Here is a 13,331-nt window from a genome sequence, read left to right as displayed (position 1 = left end):
TAAAATACACATTGGACAAACCAAAAGGTGGACAAAAAAAAGGTGGTGGGGCAAATGGCCAAAATCAGGCTCAGTTTTTAAACATTACTCTATTTCACTTAAAAAGTTAATAGAACAACAGGGTTTGCATTAATATGCATTTTTTTAATTGGAAGTATGAAACTATAATGTCTAGCATTTTTGACTGACTAATTCTCAGTAATAACTGGAAAATCAAACATTTTAAGAGGGGCAGTACAAAAATATGAGACAAGGTCAGGGATGTTTTGTAATGTCAGGGACAAAGGTAAGAGGCACGTGGTAAATACATTCTGATTTTAAGTTTTGTCCAAGTTCCAATGATAAGTTATCGATATAGGTACTTTTTATATACTTTGTACTATCTGCACCCTCCACACTTACAGACGCACTCCTACTGCCTCCACACCAGTAACATTAAACAGACAAATGCTATAAGATCACATAATAATAAACAAAGACAATCTCTTACATCACTGTTTCCCAAGTTTGCCAAAACAAAGTATGTACTATCCCTTTGCAGTGTCCATGAACATCATGCAACAATCCTTTCCCATTCACTTACAGAACAGCACAACAGCAATTTGTACACTTTGATTCAATGCACTACTAATATGCTAGTAAATGAGTCAGTAATATAAGTTGACATGCATATCACTAAAATGTTTGTCTCTCACTATCTATGTAAATATATATATATATATATATATATATATACACACACACACACACACACACACACACACGTATATATATATATATATATATATATATATATATATATGGATCAAATGAAGTTAACTGAATCTTCAGCAGACTGACACTAAATGTTGAGTGTCGAGTCAATAATGTTGACAACAAATACCAACAGACAGGTATGCAACAACCTGTGCTGTACTCTCCACCCACCCCAATAGTTATACATATCAACTCCAACATCACACAAAACTGGGGAAAGGGGATATTACCCAACCCTGGTATTACAGCAATATCGCACTAATACTGGCCGCTTTCCTACCTGTTGCATTTGGTCAACAGGAAAGCAGTCAGCATTACCACAAGTCAACAACCAGTCTGTCCAAACACACACACACACATATATAGATATATATATATATATATATATATATATATACAGATAGATATATAGATATGTATATAGGTATATAAGAGAAACTCTAGTCTAGTGTTGGACCCTTAACACAGTTTATCCAACTGCTTACCCAGAAGCTAGAAGGAATGGCAGTTGGAGTCAATAGTTTACACAGAACAGACACTGGTGATAATGCTCCTTCATTGATTCCACTGGGACAAGGTAACTCTACTACTATTTTTGAACATTTTAATATACTGAGAACAGAAGTGTTTTTCCTAAAAATTTTCGACCTGATTCTGTTTGTGAGGGCCATAGAGCGAACACTTTATCTGACTGGCTTAAAATCAACATTGACTTTGAATATACCCCACAAGACATGGTACCAAAAGATGCTCTGTTTCACAAGAGTTAAAAATGTTTCAGAACAAACTGGTGAAATATTGTAAGCTATAGGCAGAAAACAGCTATTTTCCAGAATGCATCAAATGGGGTACTGTTCCCAAAGGTTTAAGATCTGGGAATTACCCTTCTGAGCTTGTTGAGGGCTCAGTTTTAAATCACAAACTTCTTGCACTATTTGACTAACAAGGATTTCAACTTACGAAATTATTGATGTGGCATAACCAGAAGACAATGGAACAACTGGAACTAGAAATTAGCCAGCTGGACACTAGTATCCAATTATTTGACTTTTAACTCCTTTAGGGGAGACTACAACATGCTTTTCAGCAGGGTAGAACAAAGAAAATAAAAGAAGTTGGTCCATGAAAGGACTGACTGCAACAATAAGGCATACGCTCCACCACCAAAGTTCAACAATATTGTGCACAACATGGACTCCCCTATTGAGGCTGGAACTGAACAAAATAACAAATTCCTTTCAGCTCCTTCGGATTACCTGACAGTTCCTTTGGACTCCCCACCCCCTGGAGATTGGAGAGGATTTTGAATCAGAGGGGAACAATGGAAGGGAGATGGCAGGGGCAACAACACCAGGAAATTACATTCTGGAATTCACTGTCGCTCCACCGAGGGAAGGGATGTGTGAGGAAGAAATCATTTCTAAAGGACCTGAGATTATTACAAACCTAAAAGGTGACTTTAAAGTTTATAACTATGCTTCCCTTGAAATTTCTACAGCACATGCTTCTCTGAAAAGGTTTAATATTTCTTTCACTTAGAAAATGCAACTTAGTTAAGACTATTGTTGATTTATGCATGTTTGCTAGAAAGTAAAACCTCAGTTTTTGGATAATATGAACTTGAACAATGAACCCAAGAACATATGTAAACAAACCTAGTGTCTTTAACTCTCCCCTATACTCCACCATTTCACTCTTTGAAAAAAAAACATGTGAACAAGAGGTGAGGAAAACATTCAAAGGTAAAGGTGGGTTGACATGGAACAATCTCAAGGAGGATGAGAACGTTTTACTTAACAAAATAAGTATAAACTGAACCGTTAGATGCATGAGGCCTGACAAAGGTGGGGGTCTGTGGTAATGGACTTTACTGACTATATTAAAAGGAAGGAGACTATGCTTTCTTCTGATCAATATGAGGATAGCTCTAGGAACAAATTAAATATTTCCTATAGAAAAACTGGATAATTATGATGAGAGATTAATTTTGATCACCACTGATATTAAAGACCTTTCTTCTGTCGTACCCCATGACACAGGCATTGATTGGTTTTATTTGTATTTATGCCAGCACAACAGAACTGGAAGATAGATTGGTGAAGGAAATTATTTTAAAAAACAATGTTATATGATATGAAGGGACTATATACAAGCAGGCCAAATGGAACCGCATGTGCCCCCATTTTTGCAAACATAGTTCTAGCTTACTGGGAACATAACTATTTGTTCAATTCACCATTTGGCAACTGCTGGAGCCTGTACAACATAGTCCTTTTTTTGGAAAGATAAAGAGGCTAAACTAAATTAATTCTTTACCTTTATCAACAATGCTACTCATTTTTAGAGTATTACTAGAACTAAATCATTTGAAGTCATAAACTACTTAGATGTGGTAGAACTGACCACCCCAACTGTTGGTTTCCCATACATTATACAGAAAACCCACATATTAGAACTCCTTGCTTCATTTTGACAGTTGGCATCCTTTCCACCAGAAGAAAGTGCTGGTCAAAGGTCAGCTGGTTCATTTAACAAGGATGATTTCCAAGACGGACACCTTTTTGAAGGAAGGGGAAATTTTAATGGACAAGCTAATAAATTGTGGGTGCCCACCCCAATTTTTGGATGGGATATTTCAGGAGGTTAAACAAAAAAGACTAGACCAGTTTTATGTACCCTTATTAGGTGTTGGTAGTGTCAAGGTGAGTATTAAACCTGTGGAGAACATGAAATTTAGTCACAGGTGCATCCACACATACAACAATGAAGCCAGGGATGTTCAGTATATTTTGCAGAAATACTGGAAAATCATGCAAATTGGTGGCTTCAACGTGGAGAAGTTAGGGGCTAAACCATTAGTCACTTTCAAAAGGGATTGCAACATGAAAAATTACTTAGAAAGGGAACTCTTACAAACTAATGGAAGCAAGCCTACCCACTTAATGTACAAATGTGGTGGTTGTTCCTTGTTGTTCCTATATTAAGGAAGTGGAGAAAGTAAAGGTGCAAGGATATGGGAAAATTTTATGCCCTAAAAACGTAACTGTAAAACTGAAAAAGTGGTTTACATAGCACTTTCTTCCCAGTGTTTCTATATGGCCAAAACTGAAAAACCTTTAAAATATAGAGTTTATGAAAGTTTAAGGGACATAAAAAACAAGGTAGCAGGAACAGTTTGTGGAAGTATAATAAATGCACAATGACCACGGTTTCAGTTTTTTTGGTGATAGATATTCTTGATGTAGACCACGGGGGACCTTGGAAAATTAATTTAGAATGTAAGGAGTCTGAGTGGCAGATTAGAACAAATACCACCGGACCCTGCGGTTTAAAGGAATGTACTTCACTTGCTTGCATCTTTAAACTTAATGCCTTCAGTTACTGACATCTTTGTGTTTTGCTTTATGTGGTATGAGCTTTCCCCTGACACATACTTTTCTCCTTTTTCCTTTGTGATGAAGAACATTTCCCAGGAAAATGACCACAATTGTTTTGTGAGTTCATTTAAGACAACTACCATGTTAAAATCATGCAACTAAAATTATGTGGGCGAAATTTTATTCCAAGGCTTTTAAATTTCAATGACTTTTAAAGTTTGAACATGCAACTTCTTTTTGTTACTGTGCCTTTAAGTTGACATGATAATTGGTTACCTTGCATTTTTCTCAGCCTTTTGCATTTAAATATGGCAACTTTGTTTGAATCATTACTCTGATGATGTCTCTTGATATTTGGGACGAAAGTGCTAAGGTTTTATTGTTTTTCACACTAAACAAAGTTTTTATTACTATCTTGGATTCTACACTGATTTTACACTGCCCAGCCTACCGAAGCGGAATGTAGTGCCATTCTTCCTCTATTTCCATACACTGGAATATATGAGTATATGACAATTCATTGTACAGTCTTATAAACAAATTTCAAAAGGTTGACAAAGAGTGTTCGATCTTCAAAAAAAATCAAAAATTTAAAAAAAAAGTATTTTTTGCAGGGTGCAAGCCATATGCACCCCTACACCCACTGCTACACACATGCACACACACACACATACACACACACACACATATATATATATATATATATATATATATATATATATATATATATATATATACAGACACACACATACACCAACTCCAAGATGACACTATGACACTACAGTGGGGAAAAGGCAACACTCATGTGGGGGACTGTGTCGTCCACAGCCTTGCTAACTATCTTATACCAGTTCTGAGATTGCACAAAAGTAGAGAAAAGGGAAAGGAACCCCCCCCCCCCCCATCTTTGACATGCAGTGATCTGTGACAATTATCAGTCTCAGTGCTTTTTTTTTATATGCATTTCCTTTTTTTGCTTTGATTCAAACAAAATGCATTTGAAAAGAATTCAGTTTGACAAAATGACGTACTTTATATAAATATATATATATATATATATATATATATATATATATATATATATAAAAATCAAACATAAAAAAAAAAAAAAAAAGAGTGAGATCAGTTGATTTTTAATAAGCTACACTGGCTTTTTTTTCTGTGTGATAATCACAAGATTAGATCACATCAGTAACACTTATATATACAGCCAGCCACACACACACACACACACACACACACACACACACACACACACACACACACGTGCATTCTTACACGTGTGTGTGTGTGTGTGTGTGTGTGTAGTTAGCTAGCTAGCTAGATGACATATGGTACAGTTAACTTAGCTTTATTGAATACACTTTTAGTAATGAAGTTAACTGACATGTTTTTTGATAGACAGCCATTGTATTCAACTGCCAGACATTTGATGTTGAGGACATTTTCCTACGATTTTTGAAAAGTGCTAATAAGAAAGTATATATCTTTTTTCTACGTTGACATTTTCAGATAGAGTGAACATTTCAGCATCAGAGGTAAGCTGTGGTGTGTGTGTGTGTGTGTGTGTGTGTGTGTGTGTGTGTGTGTGTGTGTGTATGTGTGTGTGTGTGTTTGTGTGAGATTACAGTTAGGGCTACAGTAAAGACTAGGTAAGTAGACACATGTGGTGCTGTTCATAGGTTCATAGGTTCATACTAGGCTATCTGCCCAAGGGCATTTATAAGCCTAGCCCATAGTTATGTGGCTTTCGCCACCCCTTTAGTTTGAATAAAACTATGCCTATTATTTTGCTGTGCCTCTGTCAAGCAGTGACACTGAAGTAATCCTTGGGGTATATCTGCGATCTCCCATCCATTGGTCAAGATTCCTCTTGAACAAGGCCAGCGAGGTGCTCTGCCTCACATGTACCGGGATTTTGTTCCACAGCATAGGGAGTCTCTGGGTGATGAATTTGTCCCTCCAGCACGTTCTATTAATAACCGTGTCAAGGTTTAAGTCTCCTGCCCTTGTAGTTCTGAGGGATCTAGATTTTTTGAGGTGAAGCATATTCATCAAATCTGGGTTTGACATGGCCTTATATGTCAGGCACAGGTCACCTCTGAGCAAGCGGTATGAGACTGAATAGAGCTGGAGTTCTTTCAGTCGGGCAGCATAAGACATATTTTTGAGACCCTTTATCCTTTTGGTGAGGAACTTTTGGGGCCTTTCCAGCTGCTGCAGGTGTCGGGTCAGATACATTCCGAATGGGGCATTGTACTCAATCATAGGTCTAATGAGTGATGAGTACAGGGGACGATGACCTCCCTTGATCTAGATGTGAATCCCTTCATGATCAGGTGGGCAATGTAGAAGGTTTTCCTAACTACTTTAGCAACATGAGTGTCAAACGAATGGCTACTGTCAACCTGGGTCCCCAGATCCCTGATGACTTCTTCTGTGCTCAGTGGATTGCCACCTATATGGTAGCTAGGGGTAACCTTGTTTTTCCCGAAGGGTATGACTATGCATTTCTTGGTGTTTAACTTTAGGCCATGGCTCTGGCACCAGTTATCCGTTTCTGTGAGGCCCTTCTGAAGGATATCTGTGTCAGATGTGTTTTCGACTATGGCGCCCAGTTTGCAGTCATCTGCAAACTTTGTCAGCCATAACCCTCCTGTGTTTGCTTGTACTACAGAAAAGTAGATGCCGAACAAGAGTGGACCCAGGACTGAGCCCTGTGGGACACCACTTGTGACAGGCTTTGAGTCTGACATGGCTCCAGCAACTCTGACCCTGTGGGTTCTGTCACTTAGCCAGTTTGCAACCCATCTTGTGATGTATGGGTTTACATTCAAGCTGATGAGTTTTTCGATGATACCTGAGTGGGGTATTGTGTCGAAGGCCTTTGCCAGGTCGAGGTAGGCTGTATGGACTGCCTTTCCCTCATCAATGGCCTTGGTGACTGTCTCAAAAAAGTCAACCAAGTTTAAAAGGCACGATCTGCCTTTGACAAAGCCAAACTGGGTTGGATCCAAAGTCTGCAAGTTCCCTATGTCTTTATTTATGAGTTCCATTATGATCCGCTCCATGGCTTTGCAGATAAGGCTTGTCAAGCTAATGGGATGGTAATTACCAGGGTCGGTGGAGGCACTGCCCTTGTGAAGTGGGACCACAGTCGCCATGCGCCACTCCTTGAGTACGTATCCTGAGGTGAGGCTAAGATTAAACAGCTGTTCTAACTGCGGGTTTAATTCCTCATTGAGTTTGTGGAGCACACAGCCAGGGACACCATCCGGTCCCATGGATGCTGTGTTTTTTGCCTTGGAGAGGGCAGTTCTCACCTGGGCGTTGGAGATGTTTGGGGGGCTACAATCCTCTGGTATAGATATCTCTCCTTTTGGGGAAGGGGAGAAGTTTGCACTGAACCTGTCAGCCAGTATGTTGGCAATGTGTGTAGGTTCAGTAATCTTCACATCATTTTGAACTAATTCTGAGCATATCTGGGAGTTTCCTCCTAGGTTTCTAACATAGCTAAAGAAGGCCTTATGATTGTCTTTTGAGTCCTTGGCGATTTTTCTCTCAAAATTTGCCTTGGATGATTTTATGAGAGCTCTTAGTTTTTTACTTATAATGATCAAAGGTGTCTTACCTTTCAAGGATTTTGCTCTATCTTGTAGTAGCTTCCTCCTTTTGTTGTAGAGCTTGTTTATGGCTGGGGTCCACCAGACTGGACGCTTGCCTTTGTACAAAGAGTCTTAGTTTTGTTTGGGATTGCCTGATCCATGCAGTCCTGTAGGTGCTGGTAGAAGGCATTTGTAAGTGATTCAGCAGTTTGAGTAATGTTTACCACTGGCTCAGGGGCCTTAAAGGAGACCACGCTAGTTTTAGAAGTGTGAAGTCGGCTTTTGAGAAGTTTTTCACTGTGGTCTTTTTTATTTCAGGTGGGGGCGGGATGAGGACCTCCAGCGAGATTAGTTTATGATCTGATCTCACCAGTGAGGGGTATACTTCCGGTGTTGAACATTGTGATCCCATGTTCGTGATGATGAGATCAAGTATGTTTTCTCCTCTTGTGGGGATGGTGACTAGTTGTTCCATGGCATTTGAGTTTATGAACTCCAGGAACCTTTGGGCTAGAGTGTTTGGGCTTGAGTAATGTTCCCAGTCTATATTAGGGTAGTTGAAATCACCTAGTATGGTGGTGTTTGGAGATACATTTATCCCCTCCAATGTTTTCAGGAAGGCCATGTGAGGTTCCTGAGTTTGAGAGGGTGGCCTGTAACATGCTACAAATTGCAAAGTAGTCTTGCCTATGGTTAATTGCACCTGGATGGTCTCCGATGCATCGTGCGTTGCCACCAACCTTGAGGTGTGGGTGTCCTTTATGAATATGGACACCCCCCCTCCTTTCTTGGTGTTGTCCGGATTTTGGGGCCGGAACGCATGATATGAGGTGAAACCTGTTAGTGCTGGGGTGCTCTCAGGAGCCTTGAACCAGGTTTCTGTCACAGCACAGACATCGATGTTCTCCATACTGAGAAGGGCCTCGAGTGCGTGCATCTTGAGATTGAGACTTCTGGCATTGAGCAGCATTACCCTTAGTTTTTTTCCTTTTTTGTGTTCTAGGGTGGTAGGTTTAGAATTTGAGCCTTGCCTAAAAAAGGCAGTATGGTGGTGGCAATTGCCTTTGCCAATATCCGGAAGCCTAGGGGTGACAGGTGCAAGCCGTCCCTTGCGAAGCAGCGTGGCTTGTCCAGCATGTCATCCCAGGCAGACAGACATGTTTTCCTGTGAAGTATGTGCATGTGTTGTGTAGTAGCCCCGTTAGTGAAAGCGTTTTTCATCAAGTAATGTTTATGACTGGGGTTGAGGCTGACTAAGGTGGAACTCAGTGAAGTTTTCCTTTTTCAGTCAGTATACTTTGGGTAGTTTATATTTTCTATTTTAGTTAGTTTCATAGTAAAGTAATCACTGTTATGTGCATTGATGTTTCTTCACACTTGATGTATAATCACATATGCGTATGTGTGTGTGTGAGTATATACACACATACAATGAATATAAAAAGTGTACACACCCCTGTAAAAATGCCAGTTTTTTTTGATATAAAAAAATGAGACCACATTAAATCATTTCAAAACTTTTTCCACCTTTAATGTGACCTATAACCTGTGCAATTCAATTGAAAAACAAACAGGAGAAAAATATGAAAAATAAAAAATGTACAATAAGCTAGTTGCATAAGTGCGCACACCCTTAATTTAATACTTTATTGAAGCACCTTTTGATTTAATTACAACATTCATTCTTCTTGGATACACATCTGCCATCAATTAAAGATACTCAGGTTAACTCCAAATAAAGTTCAGCTGTCTTAATAGGATTTTCCTGCATTTACTCAGTTGTCTGCTATAGCAAAAGCCACGGTTCGCAAACAGTTTAGAAAGCATCAATGGGATCTCACTGTTGAAAGGTATCCGTCAGAGGAAGGGTACAAAAGAATTTCCACAGCATTGGATATACCATGGAACACAGTTTTTAGACAGTCATCAAAACGTGGAGAAAATATAGGACAACAGTGACACTGCAAATATCTGATGTCCCTCCAAAATTAATGAAAAGACAAGAAAAAAAAACTGCTCAGGGAGACTGTCAAGAGACCTACAGCAACAATTAAGGATCTGCTGGAATTTCTGGCAACTACTAATTATGTACTACATATGACAACAATCTCCTGTATTCTCCATATGTCTGGACTATGGTGTAGGGATGCAAGACAGGAGCCTTTTCTAGCACAGCAAAACATCCAGGCCTGGCTAAAATTTGTAAAACTATACATCAAGACTCCCCAAAAGCATGTGGGAAAATGTGAACTTTTTGGACACAATTCCAAAAGGTACGTTTGGAACAAAAACACTTCGCATCACAGAAAGAACACCATCCCCACGGTGAAACATGGTGGTGGCAGTATCATGCTTTGGGGTTGCTTTTCTTCAGCCGGAACTGGGGCTTAAGTCAAGTTAGAAGAAATTATGAACAGTTTCAAATACCAGTCACTTTTGGCAGAAAAAACGTCAGGCATCTGCTATTATTGTGGTCTCATTTTTTTTATATCACAAAAACCTGGCATTGTAACACACACACACACACACACACACACACACACATATATATATATATATATATATATATATATATATATATATATATATGGGCTCCAGCCATTTTGTCAAATGTCTATTTGATTAATGAATTCAAGAACTAATGCTTAATACTGAAGACATGGACAGCCACATTTTGAGGCAATGTTTTCTCAAGAAAGGTGATTGGGTTTGGAGTAGTACAGAGCATTTGTGCATGCATGTGAGAGTCAGGGTTAGAGTCTGGGATAGGTTTTGTATGTTTGTGTGCAAGTGTGTGTGTATTTTAGGGTTAGGTAAGGGGATGAATGTAGTATTATCAATATGTGTTTCTGTGTATTTGTGTGTCTGAGTGTGTCTTGTTTAGCAGCAATGTTACAGGAAGGAGTGAGTTTGGCATTATAGTTAAGGTCTTTTTGATTACTGGCTTGGGTTAAAAATTACCCTTCAGGACAGTTAGCTCAGTATTCACATGTGAACCTATAAAGGTAAGATGTAGGGTTAGGCTTGGGGGAAGCAATCACACTGGCACAGATCAAGGATTCGGAAAATCTTTATCAGCTTCTGGAATGTGATGCAGCAGTTGACACAAAGAATCTCTATCATGTTGCAGGGCAAAGACAAAGAAAGTAGTCAACAGATGCCATTCATAAAGTAGTTAAGCAACAAATTGCTTCACCAGTTCAGAGAGCATCAAAGGTAGGTAGAAAAAGTATTTTCAAGAAGCTTCTGAATTAATAAAACCCCACAAAAGCCTTAGGGATAGGGATATATTTAAGTGTATGCATGGTGAGTATTTCATATTTAATATTTTATGTTTATTATACTTATTGTGATTTTTGTTAGGGGGGATATGTCATGTGGGTGAAGCCTAACTCTTTAAATTATTTTTCTGCTTCTCGCTCAATGTTTCATTTAAATGAAATTTAAATGTCATTTAAATGTTGTTTATTATTGGCGAGTTCTGGGTATTTAAACACCAGTTACGCAATGGATTAATTAACTCTGATGAAGTCTAGTAGAAGGTGAAACAAGACAAAAGCGTTCAGCTATATTTACTACTTGTTTTGTATTATACCAATTTATTACTTATTTGTTATCCAATTAAAGTGCTTTGATTTTATGGTCGTTTCTTTTTAGAACATAATGGAAATACCCTTTTTTATAATTTTACATTTCTCAGTTGTCTTAAATCTACCCAACTATTAAACTCAATAGCCACCCAGCCATTTCACTACAGCAATGTTTACATTTCTTTTCATGGGGGGATTATTTTATTCACTCCTGTATATACATCGCAATGAATCTTCAGCTTTTATCAATTTTTGTTCAGAAGAGTTGCTCTTTATTTCCTTACCCTGATAATTTTAATTTTCACACCAGTACAAACCTAGCTATGCATTCATAAACAGCAAACAGTTTATGTGTAAAATAATTCCATACCTTTTATCAAATCTTTTCTTAGTTTGTGTCATGCACTTCATCCCCATTCAAAGCTTAAAATACTTTTCCACTGTTCAAGATGGCTGCAGAGTATTTTCTAGATCGCTAAAGATCTGGAGGTGGTCATGTCAAATGCCTCATTTTGATTTGTGGTGATTTACCTTTTATTCTAGGTATTTCTAATGCTTAAATATGTCTACATAAATACACAAATGTATTAAAGGCAGTGAAATATCATCACATTTCAGTTTTTTTTTTTTTTGAGGGTATGGCCGAATCATTTGTCGATATATATACTGACTTCATTAGTGGTGTAATTGTATGCCTTGCTTTTTCAGATGTGCATAAAATCAGCATTAAGAAACTCAGAATCTTGATCTGTTTGTAATTTGTTTGGCTTGGGAACCCACCCCCACTATCTCTGCAGCACATTTACCTGACTTATCTTAATGTTTAGTGCATGCATGTTTAGACAGGATGTCTATAATTCTAAACTGAAACCCATCTTTGTCTTTTGAAAGACCTGACCTGTTAACAAAATCTGCCTGCCAATGGCCATCAGTTTTGTGCACAGACACTCTTCTTCTATGAAAATGCTAAACGTGAGTTTGTGCATGGTCTAAGCTTCATGTAAGACCACGGTTTTAATACCCATTATGAAATCTTTTTCCGTTTACTTTTAGCAACATCTTACAAACTCAGCACACCTCCTAAACTGCCTGGCTTTTGTTTGTCATATTTTTTCAGCATAGTCTTCATCTTAACTTAAGCACTGTACCAAAATAAAGTGCAAGTTTTTTTTTTTTTTTTAATGATATAACATACAGGATTATGACTTAGACCCCTGACATAACTAATGTTTTTAGTCAAGACATATCCATCAAGAAATTCACCTCAAGAGCGGAGAAAAGCTCAAAAAGTAAATCTTCACAGAAGAACATATAATACAGAGGATTACGATCATTTCAGTGATCAGAACCTACTTATTACATGTTTACGACATGGATGCCAATAAAGTCACCTCGAGAGTGAAGCTTGAGAGGGGAATCTTGGCATCCAAGTCAAGAACACATAATTCAAGGTTATGATCATCAAACCGATTCTGCTCCATGTACTACTAGTTACAGGGAAAAAATCGCCAAGTGTTTTCCTGGCATTCAAAGGCATAAAACACTTAGTGAGCACTGTCAGAGAGATAGTGGAATTTACACCTAACCTTAATTCCTCTCAACTGTCAGGACTTTCATAGAACATCCAGATTATTGCTTCATACTTTTGGTCTGTTCCTAATCAAATCTGTGTTTTTGGACAAAACACGGAGGAGTGAAGTCACTAAATAATGACATACATTTAAGTTACAGAGTTCATATCATTTGGGAAATGGATACTACTTTGGATTGTTATTCTAACAACTGAGTTTGACTGAGAACTTGGGGAAATGTTACCTGTATGGACAGCAGGCAGAAACAAATCTTTTATTTCTGCCACTGTCATTTGCTAGTCTGTACAGTGGGATTTTACTACCAACTGCTAGACCCAACCTTAATAACATAAGAAGGGGTGCTTAACATTTGTTACGGTCAGGTCATGTTCCACTCTGGCACTCAGCTGGTTTGTCATTTTCCAAATATCG

General features: G+C 38.3%; 1 protein-coding gene across 1 annotated transcript in view; it reads right to left on the bottom strand.

Moving 5' to 3' along the window:
- The window catches only part of MAP3K15 (mitogen-activated protein kinase kinase kinase 15), a 1,833,462-nt gene that overhangs the window by 1,120,833 nt on the left and 699,298 nt on the right, over positions 1-13,331 (bottom strand). The window lies entirely within an intron of this gene.

The sequence above is a fragment of the Protopterus annectens genome, chromosome 5.part0 (genome assembly GCF_019279795.1).
Source record: "Protopterus annectens isolate FY-2018-M chromosome 5.part0, PAN1.0, whole genome shotgun sequence".
Lineage (NCBI taxonomy): Eukaryota > Metazoa > Chordata > Ceratodontiformes > Protopteridae > Protopterus > Protopterus annectens.
This window is presented reverse-complemented; position numbering and strand designations above follow the sequence as displayed.